Source organism: Aquarana catesbeiana, linkage group LG01, assembly GCF_042186555.1.
Source record: "Aquarana catesbeiana isolate 2022-GZ linkage group LG01, ASM4218655v1, whole genome shotgun sequence".
Classification (NCBI taxonomy): Eukaryota; Metazoa; Chordata; class Amphibia; order Anura; family Ranidae; genus Aquarana; species Aquarana catesbeiana.
The window spans coordinates 372,427,272-372,439,628 of record NC_133324.1 but is presented as its reverse complement, the minus strand read 5'-3'; positions in this window follow the sequence as shown (position 1 = coordinate 372,439,628).

Here is a 12,357-nt window from a genome sequence, read left to right as displayed (position 1 = left end):
ATATTTGGTAACATTCAATTTGCAACAGTCAGGAGGTGAAAATTGTGTGTGACTGATGACAAAAAAACTAAAACTATGTCCCTTTTTCATACACAGGAAGACCTCAGCCAGGAGGAGGTTGTGGAATGTGGTAGCCAGGAGGAGGCGGGGGTTAGTGGCAGCCAGGAGGAGGCGGGGGTAAGTGTCAGCCAAGAGAAGCCTGGGACCAGTCGCAGCCTGACTGAATTGCAGGTTCCTCCCCTCCGCCTTCCATATAAAAGAGCGAGGAAGGCGACTCCCATGCAGGATTCAGCACTCAGGCTCATTCAGGAGGCTTCTGCGTCCCTCCGAGCCTTACCCACTCCTGAAGAGGCCTTTGCCTGCATGGCTGCCTCCAAACTGCAGGGCATGCAGGAGGGTCAACGCCTCCTGTGTGAGCAACTTATTTATAAAGTCCTAACTAAGGGGGTGAGTGGGGAACACCCAAGACCGCCGTGATTGAGTTGGACCATCCTCCTCCTCCTGCTGCCACAACTCCACCACCAGAGCCACCGCGTGGAAGGAAGCGTGGAAGGAAGACCAGAGAGTGATGGCCCTGGGTTCAGTCTGGTCTGACAAAAGCTGCAGTCTCTCGTATGACCACAGCCTGGGGACACAGATGTCATCTGCTGCTTTCCGGATATCTGGGACTTCTGGACCAGACTGCACTCCCTTAGATAAGGACTCCTCAGGCCACCAATTTTGCTTGAAAATAGTTGATGTGTGCCCTGGGGGTCCAAGGCTTCACCCATTTCTGCAGTTTCTCCAGCGTTGCCTCCCTCTTTGTTTAGTTGTGAGCCCTTAATAAAAGTTATTTTTTGGAAAATTATACTCTCCTGTGTGTGTTTTCATCCAAAAAGGACAGTATGTTGTTGACAATTCAGGTACATTTCTAACATAAAATGTGAAATTAACAAGGGACAACAACACCAAACAATCTCCTACAGATTAAATAGAACAACATATCAATGGTGTTGTGGTAACTTGACACAAAAAAAAAAACACACACAAAAATTTTTCAGGAGTACAAATAAAAATCACAAAAACAAAAAATAAGCCTTGAAAAAAATACAAACCAAAAAAAAAAAATAATCGGCCTTAAGAAAAAAAACAAAAAACACCAAAATAATGTTGTCAGATGTGACAAATCAAAATATATTGAGGGAATCCCGATAAATAGTAAAGAAATAAGTTTGTGAGAAGTGTGTGTGAATATGAGCAGCAAAACTACTTAATTCTTGTCACATTATAAAGAAGAAGAGAGTGCGCTGTATTAAACCATTTTTAACATTGCAGCGTGATGAAAGTGCTGTATCCATTGCGAACGCTAAGTTTACCAGACCGAGCTGTTCCGTGTCGGAATTTCTTCTGAGCATGCGTGGCACTTTGTGCGTCGGAACAGGCCACACACGGTCGGAATTGACGCGATCGGACTTTGTTGTCGGAAAATTTTATATCCTGCTCTCATACTTTGTGTGTCGGAAAATCCGACCGTGTGTACGGGGCATTAGTGTGTTTTAGGCAGGATAATGCAAAATGCGCACTATTGTTTCTGGGCTGTACTATGGGTACAAACAACAAATGGCATACACATACGTGGTATCGCTGCAATCACCAGGAGCAGGAGAATTTATTTTGGGTTGTTCTTTTGGTGGTAAATTATGATAATAGCAAGAAATATATAGCTACATTTAAAAAAATTTTTTTTTTTACTATTTTGAGCCAATTTTCCTTGGAAGATGGAGAGACTAATGCCGCATACACACAAGTGGAATTTCCGTCAGAAAAAACTTGGATGGTTTTTCCGACGGAATTCTGCTCAAGCTTGCCTTGCGTACACACGGTCACACAAAAGTTCTCTGAACTTTCGACCGCCAAGAACGCGGTGACATACAACACTACGACGAGCCAAGAAAATGAAGTTCAATGCTTCCGAGCATGCGTCTAATTGTTTCTGAGCATGCATGATTTTTTGCACGTCCGAATTGCATACAGATGAACGCATTTTCGGATAGGAACTTTTTCTGAAAAATAGAGAACCTGCTCTCAATCTTTTGCTGGCTGAAATTCTGCCAGCAAAAGTCCGATGGAGCATACACACGGTCGGAATTTCTGACCAAAAGCTCACATCCGACTTTTGCTGGCAGAATTTCTGATAGTGTGTACGCGGCATTAGCAGGTGTTAAATTTAACTAAATTTGAGTGAAATTTTCCAGAGGCACAAGCAAGAAAAACAGAACTGATTTGTTGGACAGTATGTACTGCTTTTCAGCTAAAATGCTATGTCAGAGAGAGAGAGCATGCAGGTATAATCTTGAATAAACAAATAAGTGTATTTTTATAAGTATATAAGTATTACAAATAAGTATTTTTTTAGACTAAAGACTGAAAAATAGTACGTAATTGTGGCAGATTTTTCAAAGCCTTTTTGATAGTCTGTTGATTCAGATTATAAGAGAGCATGCAGATTTCATGCTCAAAATATAAAAATTAATTTATATTTCCTAGGATTGAAGATCGTAAAATTGCACAGCTTTCCAGGACACTTTTTAAGCCTTTCTTAAATGTGGCTTAGGCCATAATTACTGAAGGAGAGGGCAAGCACATTGCAACTTGAAATAAAAAAAAGAGTGTATTTTTGGGCAACTGAAAATTGAAAAATGTTATAGATCTGCACCACAGATATTAAACCTGTATGCACAGTGTGCAAATTCAGAGAAACTGGGGAAAAAAATCTATGTCTATTTGTTATAAATTTAAAAGAAAACATTGCACAGATTTCACAGATTTGCAGCTCACCTTTTGAACCTTTCCTGGATAGACTACTTGATTTGATTGTAGCCGTATTAGTGCAATTGTGACAGAGAAAATTGAGTACTGTCCGTGATACTTTTTTATTTGCACTAACATACAATTTTTCAGGACAAGCTTTCGGGGTATGTCCCCTTCTTCCAGGTCCAAGCAGTACTGTGAATCAGTACTGCTTGGACCTGGAAGAAGGGGACATACCCCGAAAGCTTGTCCTGAAAAATTGTATGTTAGTGCAAATAAAAAAAGTATCACGGACAGTACTCAATTTTCTCTGGATAGACTACAATTTTTTACTGAAAGTTCAAGCATGTTGCACCTAGAAAAAGGGAATCAATAAATTTTTGTTGATGACTAAAGATGAAAAAATGTTACAGACTTGCACCAAAGATCTTAAAGGCTAAGTTCACCTTTTTTTTTTTTTTCTAAATTCCAGCTCCCCTATGCACCAATATAGCATTCATGTACTTTTTTTGCAAAAATATCAAAGCTTTCCATAAAATCTACAGAGACGTACCGAACTGTCCTACATCAATGATTCCAAACGTATCTATTGCTTCTGTCTTGCGTCCTTACAGACTTTAGGTCATGACACAGGAAGGAGTTGACCAGCTGATCTCATTAGCACACACCCTGCATCATCCACCCTCCCACTCCCAGGTGCATGTTTTTTAAATGAAATGCAATCAGTGATCACCCTTCTCACTAAATACACAATCAGATTGCATAGTGTATGGCCACCTTTATACCAGTACATAGGAAGGAATAGACAGAAACACTCAGCTGTCAAGCCCCATTCACAACTCTGCATTTCCACATGCGTTTTTTTTTTTTGGCGCGGGGGGAGGCGTTTTTGGAGCATTTTCACTCATCACACATAGGGCAGCCCATCCACCTGAATGTGCTGTCCTACATGCAGCAATCACCCCAAAGAAGCTTCAGAACTTTGGTTTAGAGCGGAGCTTGGTGCGTTTTTTACTGGGATTTTTGGTGCAGCGCATTTCTGAAATGCAAGGAAACACACAGATGTGAATGGAGCCTCATTGTTCTTGTGGTAACGCACCAATTTCACTTTCAGGCCCCATTCACATCTAGCATAGTGGGCACAAACATTTTGTGGCTCGTTTTTCCTGTGACACGCATGGAGCAACCGTTGATTTAAATAGGCTGTGCTATATGTGGCTTATGGAACATGTTGGCGTTTTGTGGGTTGCATGTTTTTTTACTGTGCGTTTTGCAGCATTTGCCACTCGTTTTTTCACATGGCAAAATGTGCGTTTGCTTCTGTGTATGGTGTGCCGTTAACAATTAATGGCACTGAATGCGCAACTAGTAATTTTAGGTGTATAAAAGTGGCCATACGCTATACAATCTGATTGTACAATCTCCTTTAGATTTACCAAATTTATATAATAGGAGGAAACACCTATCTAGCCAATCACTCTGTATCCAATCAGGCAGGCCCTTGCACCACATAATTGATGACAGATCTGAAGGAGATTGTACAATCAGATTGTATAGTGTATGGCCACCTTTATACACCTAAAATTACTAGTTGCACTTTCAGTGCCATTAATTGTTAACAACACACCAAACACAGAAGCAAACACACATTTTGGCATGTGAAAAAACTAATGGAAAATGCTGCAAAACGCACAGTAAAAAACACGCAACCCACAAAACGCCAACATGTCCCATAAGCCACATATAGCACAGCTCATTTAAATCAGCAGACTGCCCTATGCATGTCACAGGAAAAATACAGACAAAATGTGCGCTCCCACTAAGCTAGATGTGAATTGGGCCTGAAAGTGAAATTGGTGCGTTACCACAAGAACAATGAGGCTCCGTTCACATCTGTGCATTTCAGAAATGCACTGCACCAAAAATCGCATTAAAAAACGCACCAAGCTCGGCTGTGGGAATGTGAGTTCCCGCTATGCAGAGATGTGAACGAGTGTTTCTGTCCACTCACTTCTATGTACTTGTATAAGATGGCCATACACTATGCAATCTGATTGCATATTGTGTATTTAGTGAGAAGGGTGATCACTGATTGATTGCATTTCATTTAAAAAACGTGAAGATTGTGAGTGGGAGGGTGGATGATGCAGGGTGTGTGCTAATGAGATCAGCTGGTCAACGCCTTCCTGTGTCATGACCTAAAGTCTGTAAGGATGTAAGACAGAAGCAATAGATACATTTTGAATCCTTGATGTAGGACAGTAAGTTATGTGTCTGTAGATTTTATGAAAAGCTTTGATATTTTTGCAAAAAAGTACATTAAATGCTATATTGGTACATTGAGGAGCTGGAATTTAGAAAAAAAAAGGTGAACTTAGCCTTTAGTGCCGGTTCACACTTGTGCGATGCGATTTTGATGCAAATTTTTTCATTGCGTGTTTAATTATTACCAGCGCGATTGTATTGCGAATACAATGCGAATTGTATGGAAATTGTATGCGCTTTTCATGTAAATTAGGCACAGATGCGATTTGTGCTCAGGCCAATCGAAAAGGCAAGAAAAAATGGGTGTTAACTTCCTGTGCTCTTCCTTGTTTTCCTTTGTGGGAGAGTATTGTCGTTGAGGAGTGTGGTTTGTCTGTGAGTAGTCAGTGAGGATTTTGATTTTTGATCATTATGTTTCATCAAATGCCGTTGATCATAGCAGCAGTTGTTACTGCTACTGCTGCAGTCCTGATGGACAAAGCCAGGAGGAAGAGGAGGAGGAGGATGAGGAAGAGACTGATGAGTACAAGAAGATATTGGGTCCATCCAATTATTCAAAATAGGGAAGAGAGAGGCCAGTTCAGGATCCTCTACAATGATCTCAGGCAGGATGAGGAGAAGTTCTTCAACTATTCCCGGATGTCAGTAAATAGGTTAGTACCTGTACCCTTATTTCTTCTCCTCCTCCCTCCTTCTTACTATCTATCACTGACATGCATCCTACTGACCACCAATCCCACTGACCACCAATGTAAGGGCATGCATCCCACTGACCACCAATCCCACTGACCACCAACCCCACTGTCCACCAACGCCACTGACCACCAACGCCACTGTCCACCAACGCCACTGTCCACCAACGCCACTGTCCACCAACGCCACTGTCCACCAACGCCACTGTCCACCAACGCCACTGACCACCAACGCCACTGACCACCAATCCAATCCCACTGACCACCAATCCAACTTTTGATCGCTTTTCTCCTTTTACTAGAACTCTTTCCTATTACCATTTTATTTGATTTTGTGTATGGGCTTTAGCCTGTCACTTACATTGAATTTGAGGTTTTATTCCTTAGTTTCGATGAATTGCTTCGGCTGCTTGGTACACGTTTGGAGTGTCAGAACACCACCTTTCGGAATAGTGTAGAGCCAGCGGAAAGGCTGCTTGTTACATTAAGGTAAATTTTATAGATATACTTTGTGTGTGAAATTTTATGCTATGCACCATAGTAATCTATAGTAAGGAATGCTAAGAATGCAGACAGATATGACAACAAAATTGTTTTCCAAAAAAAAGTATTTATTTTTTTTATTTTAAAAAACTTAATATGTAATTTTTTTGGACTACATACTTGGCATGAAATATTTTGGAAACAATCCAGCTCCCTCTGACTCTCTGACCTCCTCTGACTCTCTAGCTTTCTAACTTCCCCTGACTCTCTAACTCAATCTGACTCCCTTACTTCCCCTGACTCTTCTAACTCCCTCTGACTCTCTGACCTCCTCTGACTCTATAACTTCCCCTGACTCTCTAACCCCCTCTGACTCTCTTACTTACTGTAACTCTCTTACTTCCTCTGACTCTCTTACTTCCTCTGACTCTCTTACTTCCCCTGACTCTCTGACCTCCTCTGACTCTCTAACCTCCTCTGACTCTCTAACCTCCTCTGACTCTCTTACTCCCTCTGACTCTCTTACTTCCTCTGACTCTCTAACTTCCCCTGATTCTCTTAATTCCTCTGACTGTCGTGCTTCCTCTGACTGTCTAGCTTGAACGTAACTGAACTTTAATATTAAGTTACAAAACTTTAGTAACTCAAACTCTATCTCTCTAACTCATCCTCCCTGTCATCTCCAACTCTCTCATCCTCCCTCCCTCCCTCCCTCACATCTTCATCTCCACTTTCCCCCTAATCTTTGTTCTCTACATCTCTATTTCCCTCTGAAGTCTCTGAAGTGTGTCCTTGAGGCTCCTCCACCTAGTGCGTATGAGTCCTTCTGTAATAAAAAAAAACATAACTAATTTATTTTATATTTTTTGTCAGGTACCTAGCAACTGGAAATTCATTTGCCAGCTTACACTACGAGTTCAAATTAGGAAAATCTACGGTGAGCACAATTGTGCGTGACACCTGTATCGCCATCTGGGAAGTCCTAAGAGATGTGGTCATGAGAAAACCAAACAAAGAGGAATGGAACACCAAAGCTGAGTTGTTTTGGGAGCACTGCAACTTCCCTAACTGTGTTGGTGCCATAGATGGCAAGCACATCAGAATTGTGAGGCCAGTCGGTAGTGGGTCAAAATTTTTTAATTATAAAAAATATTTTTCTTTCGTTCTTCTGGCAGTGGCTGATGCAAACTACTCGTTCACCTACATCGACATTGGTTCTTATGGGAGCAGTTCTGACTGCAGCATTTTTTCCCACTCTACTTTTGGAAGAATGATTCGGGAGAATGCACTAGACCTCCCAAACGAACGACCACTCCCTGGAACATCAGAACCCTCTCTCCCTTTAATATTTGTCGGTGATGAGGCTTTCGCTCTTTCAGAAAAAATGCTCAGGCCATATGCTAACCGGTCACTGTCTGTGGAGAAAAGGGTCTTTAATTATCGGCTAACAGGAGCACGCAGAGTTGTGGAGTGTACTTTCGGAATCCTGGCAAACAAATGGCGTTTTCTTCACACGCCAATAAGTTTAAACATGGAAAACGCCATAATTGCCGTAAAAGCTGCCTGTGCACTCCACAATTTTGTCCGCGAAAGAGATGGATACCTTTTCGAGGACTCTTTAATGGATGAGATGGAAGGCGCAGATTGGACACATACAAGGGGCAATTACAGGGGGGCCAGCATACGTGAGAAATTTACTGACTTCTTTATGAGTCCTGCCGGTCAGGTATCATGGCAGCTTGATGCCATTTAATAAAGACCAATAACTTTTTCTCTGTCAATGCTGCATCGTCTACTATCTGTACTTTTTTCTATAAATGTAATAAAGTTTTATTGTTGGACAGTGTGTCCATCTATTTTTGGCACTTTCTGTGTCAACATACAGAGCATGCAATATCATTCCACAACATTGGTGGACAGTGGGGTTGGTGGTCAGTGGGGTTGGTGGTCAGTGGGATTGGTGGACAGTGGGGTTGGTGGACAGTGGGATTGGTGGTCAGTGGGATGCATGCCCTTACATTGGTGGTCAGTGGGATGAATAAATAGAAATAGTGTGGAGCCAGCTGAGCGATTACTTGTCACCTTAAGGTAACATATTTAATAAAAAGGCAGATAGCCATCAAATGCGTATGTTATTTTTTTATTTTTCATGACAGCTGAGCCACTCTTGGCCTCACGTATATGATGTAGGTGTTGCGTACACTACGCCATTACGTAGATCAAAAACCTGAAACAGTAAGCATGGTGTCAATTTTCCCAGTTGAAAATAAAAAATTGAATTGGAGGATACTGTTCATGTGTCATTATTTTACAGAGTGTGTTGTGTACATATCGATCTTCACATACCATCTCCTCACTACAGATAACCTTAACCCTTTCCGTAACCCTAACCGTACAATGTAGCCTAACCCTGACGTCTCCAATCAGTGCTTCAATAGACAAATACACAGTGATAAGCAATATACTTACAATTGGGTTTATAGGTTCCAGGAGGTAATCTGTAATGGTCATGGTACATGAGATGGATGATTTGCGCCATAGTAAGCAATAGAAGCAATGCAGACAGATATCACACCATTGTTCTCTTCCCCCAAAATTTTTTTATTTGTTTAATTTGTGATCTTCATGTAATTACATACTTTTTGAAACATTTTTTGGAAATAATCATACTTCAAACTTCAAACATTGTAAAGAACCACATAACCAAGAGATAATACTCTGTCTCCTACTTCCCTTTCTCTCACCCTTCATTCTTTCTCCCCCTCACTCGATCTCTTCTTTCAAGTATGACCCTCTCACTTCCTCTGACCCTTTCACTTCCTATGACCCTCTCACCTCCTCTGACCCTCTCACTTCCTCTGACCCTCTCACTTCCTATGACCCTCTCACTTCCTATGACCCTCTCACTTCCTCTGACCCTCTCACTTTCATGACCCTCTCACCTAAACCTCCGCCTCACTCTCTCTCTTCATCCTACATTTGTACATGTATCACACTGCATAATCCACGCTGACCTGAAAAGTTGGTAGGACCAAAAAACTTTTACATAACGTAAAAAAATGCAATATGGTTAACAACATGAAAGAGGCTGTGCCGTTTAACAGGTAGGCATCTATCAATTTAATATAATAGTTCTGTTTCTCAGGTGTTACTAGCTTCAAAGGTACAAACAGGGATATCACTCTATCTGGTGGTTCACTCATGGCGGGCCCATATAGCATAACCGCATCACAGACCTTGACATTTTGGTCAGTGGTGGGATACAAGCCCTGGCATTGGTGGACAGGCAATCCCACAGACCACCAGTGTCAGGGCTTGTATGACCACCAATAAATGCCCTTACATTGGTGGTTGTTAGGATTGCTGGTCAGTAGGACGCATGCCTTTACATTTTGGTCATAGGTACAAGTCCTGACATTGGTGGTGAGGTGGGATGCAAATCCTCTAAAAAATAGAAAACATAACCTAAACAAATCCAATATGGATTAACAACATGAAAGTGGCAGTGCCATTCAACAGGTAGGCTGCAGGCAGAGTGTTAAAACATATTTGAATCTATAAATTCAAATATTTTGTAACACTCTGTTGCTCAGGCGTTGCTTGCCTCAAAGGCATAGGAGGGGATATCACTCTATCCAGTGGTTCACTCGGGGGCCTATATTGTGCATTTGTGGGAGGCTCGATTGAATTATCTTCAAGTGATTGATTTCTATAGGGATAAGGACTAGGTTTGATTTGTTTGGGCTGTTCCATAGGTCTTGACACAGGTGTTTAGCAGTTTGGCATGGATGGAATTTGATTGTAGAGCTGTAGCACTCTGCTTTGTTGTGGTAAATGGTGAGGAATTGATTCGCGTGGTCTCAATTCCATTGCCCTTGTTATACCAGGGGTACTAGTTGGAGGGATGATTAAGGAAGCAATTGGTGGAGGAATCGGATATGGGATTTTTGATCTGGGGGTCTCATATATGCTTGGGTGGTCAGAAAAACTGGAAGGATAAGGGTTTGGTGCAGGATTTTTTTTCATCATTGGTTTTTTATTAATTTTGCAAAGAGTATATAACAATACAATGTGCACATTGTATATTAGGTACAGTACAGTCGTTTAGATGTATACAATGAAACAGATTATCTGATTAATGCTATAGCATATAGCAGAGAGCTGTCAAAATGCCTCTTCCGATATCGGAGGTTAATTATGGCATGAGTAGCACTACCCCAGGCGCCCTAATGGGAACACTTTTCACCCGGGGGGGTGGCACTCTGCGTGGACAGTCTCCGGTTTAGATAGATCATAGGTAAGACAGAGTCTATAAGTAAAAGCAGTAGGAGTATTCAAGAGAAGGGAGAAAAAAAAGAAAAAAAAAAAGAATTATCGAGAAAAAACGGTAACGATATGTTGCTTATCATGAAAATAAGAAAGGTTTCTGGATCGCCAGGTGATTGGTCATGAAAGGAATGATGCAGCTCCAGTCCACATCTCCCATGGCCTCCAGTTATATTTCACAGTGTGTGTAAGGCCCGCGCCAGAGGCCATCATCAACTCAAAGCTGTAGTGGAGGTTCTCCGTATCTAGAGTATGTTCAACGGAGGGGGTAGCATCCGTTTTCCATAGTCTTGCGATACATAATCTTGCAGCTAACAGAATATGGGTCACTATGTGTCTGTAAGGTGTTGGTATTGTTTCAATAGTGAGGTTTAGCACAGCTAGATCAGGTGTTGGGTGTACATCTTGGTGTACAACGTCTGATAGTATTTGGAAGATCTTGTTCCAGTAATTACGCAATTGTGGGCATGTCCAGAAAATGTGAAGCATATCACCTCTGATTGAACACCCGCGCCAGCATTGATCGCTGATAGAAGGATTGAATTTAGCAATTCTGGAAGGGGTTAGGTACCACCTGAGGTGTATTTTTCGGGTGTTTTCCCAGAGCGTGGCGCATTTTGTGGATTTATATACTGACTGGATCGCTTTTTGCCATTGGTGTTCCGTGTAGGTCTGACCTAAGTCATGTTCCCAGTGGATATGAGGGGGTTTCTTGGTAAACTGCTGTTTATGGTGTAGGATATTATAAAGTATGGATATCCCCTTGCGTTTGGGGATGGAGGACGTTAGAAAATCCCATGCTTTAGGATGTATAGTGTATAACTGAAGGTGGGATTTTCTAAGGCAGTGGGTGACTCGGAGGTAGGTGAAGAGTTCTGTTTGGGGTAAGTTATATTCTTGTTTCAAGAGGGTAAAAGATTTGGGTTTGTCTATTAGTAGAATGTGTTGTAAGGTTCGGATACCGTTCTTGGCCCATTGGTTTAAATTTAGGTCTGGGGAGAGGTGATGGAGGGTTTCAATAGGGATAGGAGTGGGAGGATTATCGGGTTTGTCGCCGCTGTTTTGTATTAGTTTTTTCCATGCTGAGACTGACGCTACCATGGTGGGAGGTGTTGCCGCCGACAATTTTGGGCCCCAGGGTGAGCTCATCAACCAAGATTGTAGGTTTGGGCGAAGCAGGTGGGAGTGTTCTATTGAGCTCCAAAGTTTATTAGGTTTTGTGCGGAACCACTCACCAAGCTGGTCCAGTATCGCTGCCGTGTGATAGTCTTCGAAATCTATTGTCCCTGAGCCCCCCGCCAATCTGTGATTTCTAAGTGTCGAATGTGCGCATCTAGGTTTGGTTTCATTCCATATGGTTTTGTTAAGTATGGCTTGCAATGATTTAAAGTAGTATTTAGGTAGGGGTACGGGTAAAGTTCTGAACAGGTATAGGATTTGGGGTAGGTGTATCATTTTGAATGCTGCCAGCCTACCTGACCAGGAAAGGTTGTGTTTGGTTATGGCCTGTGCTTCTATTTTTAAAGTGGCGAGGAGAGGTTTGAAATTGGCTGCAAATAGGAGTTTAACTGATTTCGTAAGGTGGATTCCTAAGTATGGGATGCTGTGGTCGGCCCAAGCAAAGGGGAATTGTGCTTGTAGCAGGTTTCGAGAAGTAGCGTCTAGTTTAAGGTCTAGAATATGGGACTTAGTTACGTTGAGCTTGTAATATGATACGCGACCAAACCAGTCTAGCAATTTTTGTGCTTCAGGAAGGGAGGAATTTGGATTGGTGAGTACTAGTATGACATCATCAGCAAAG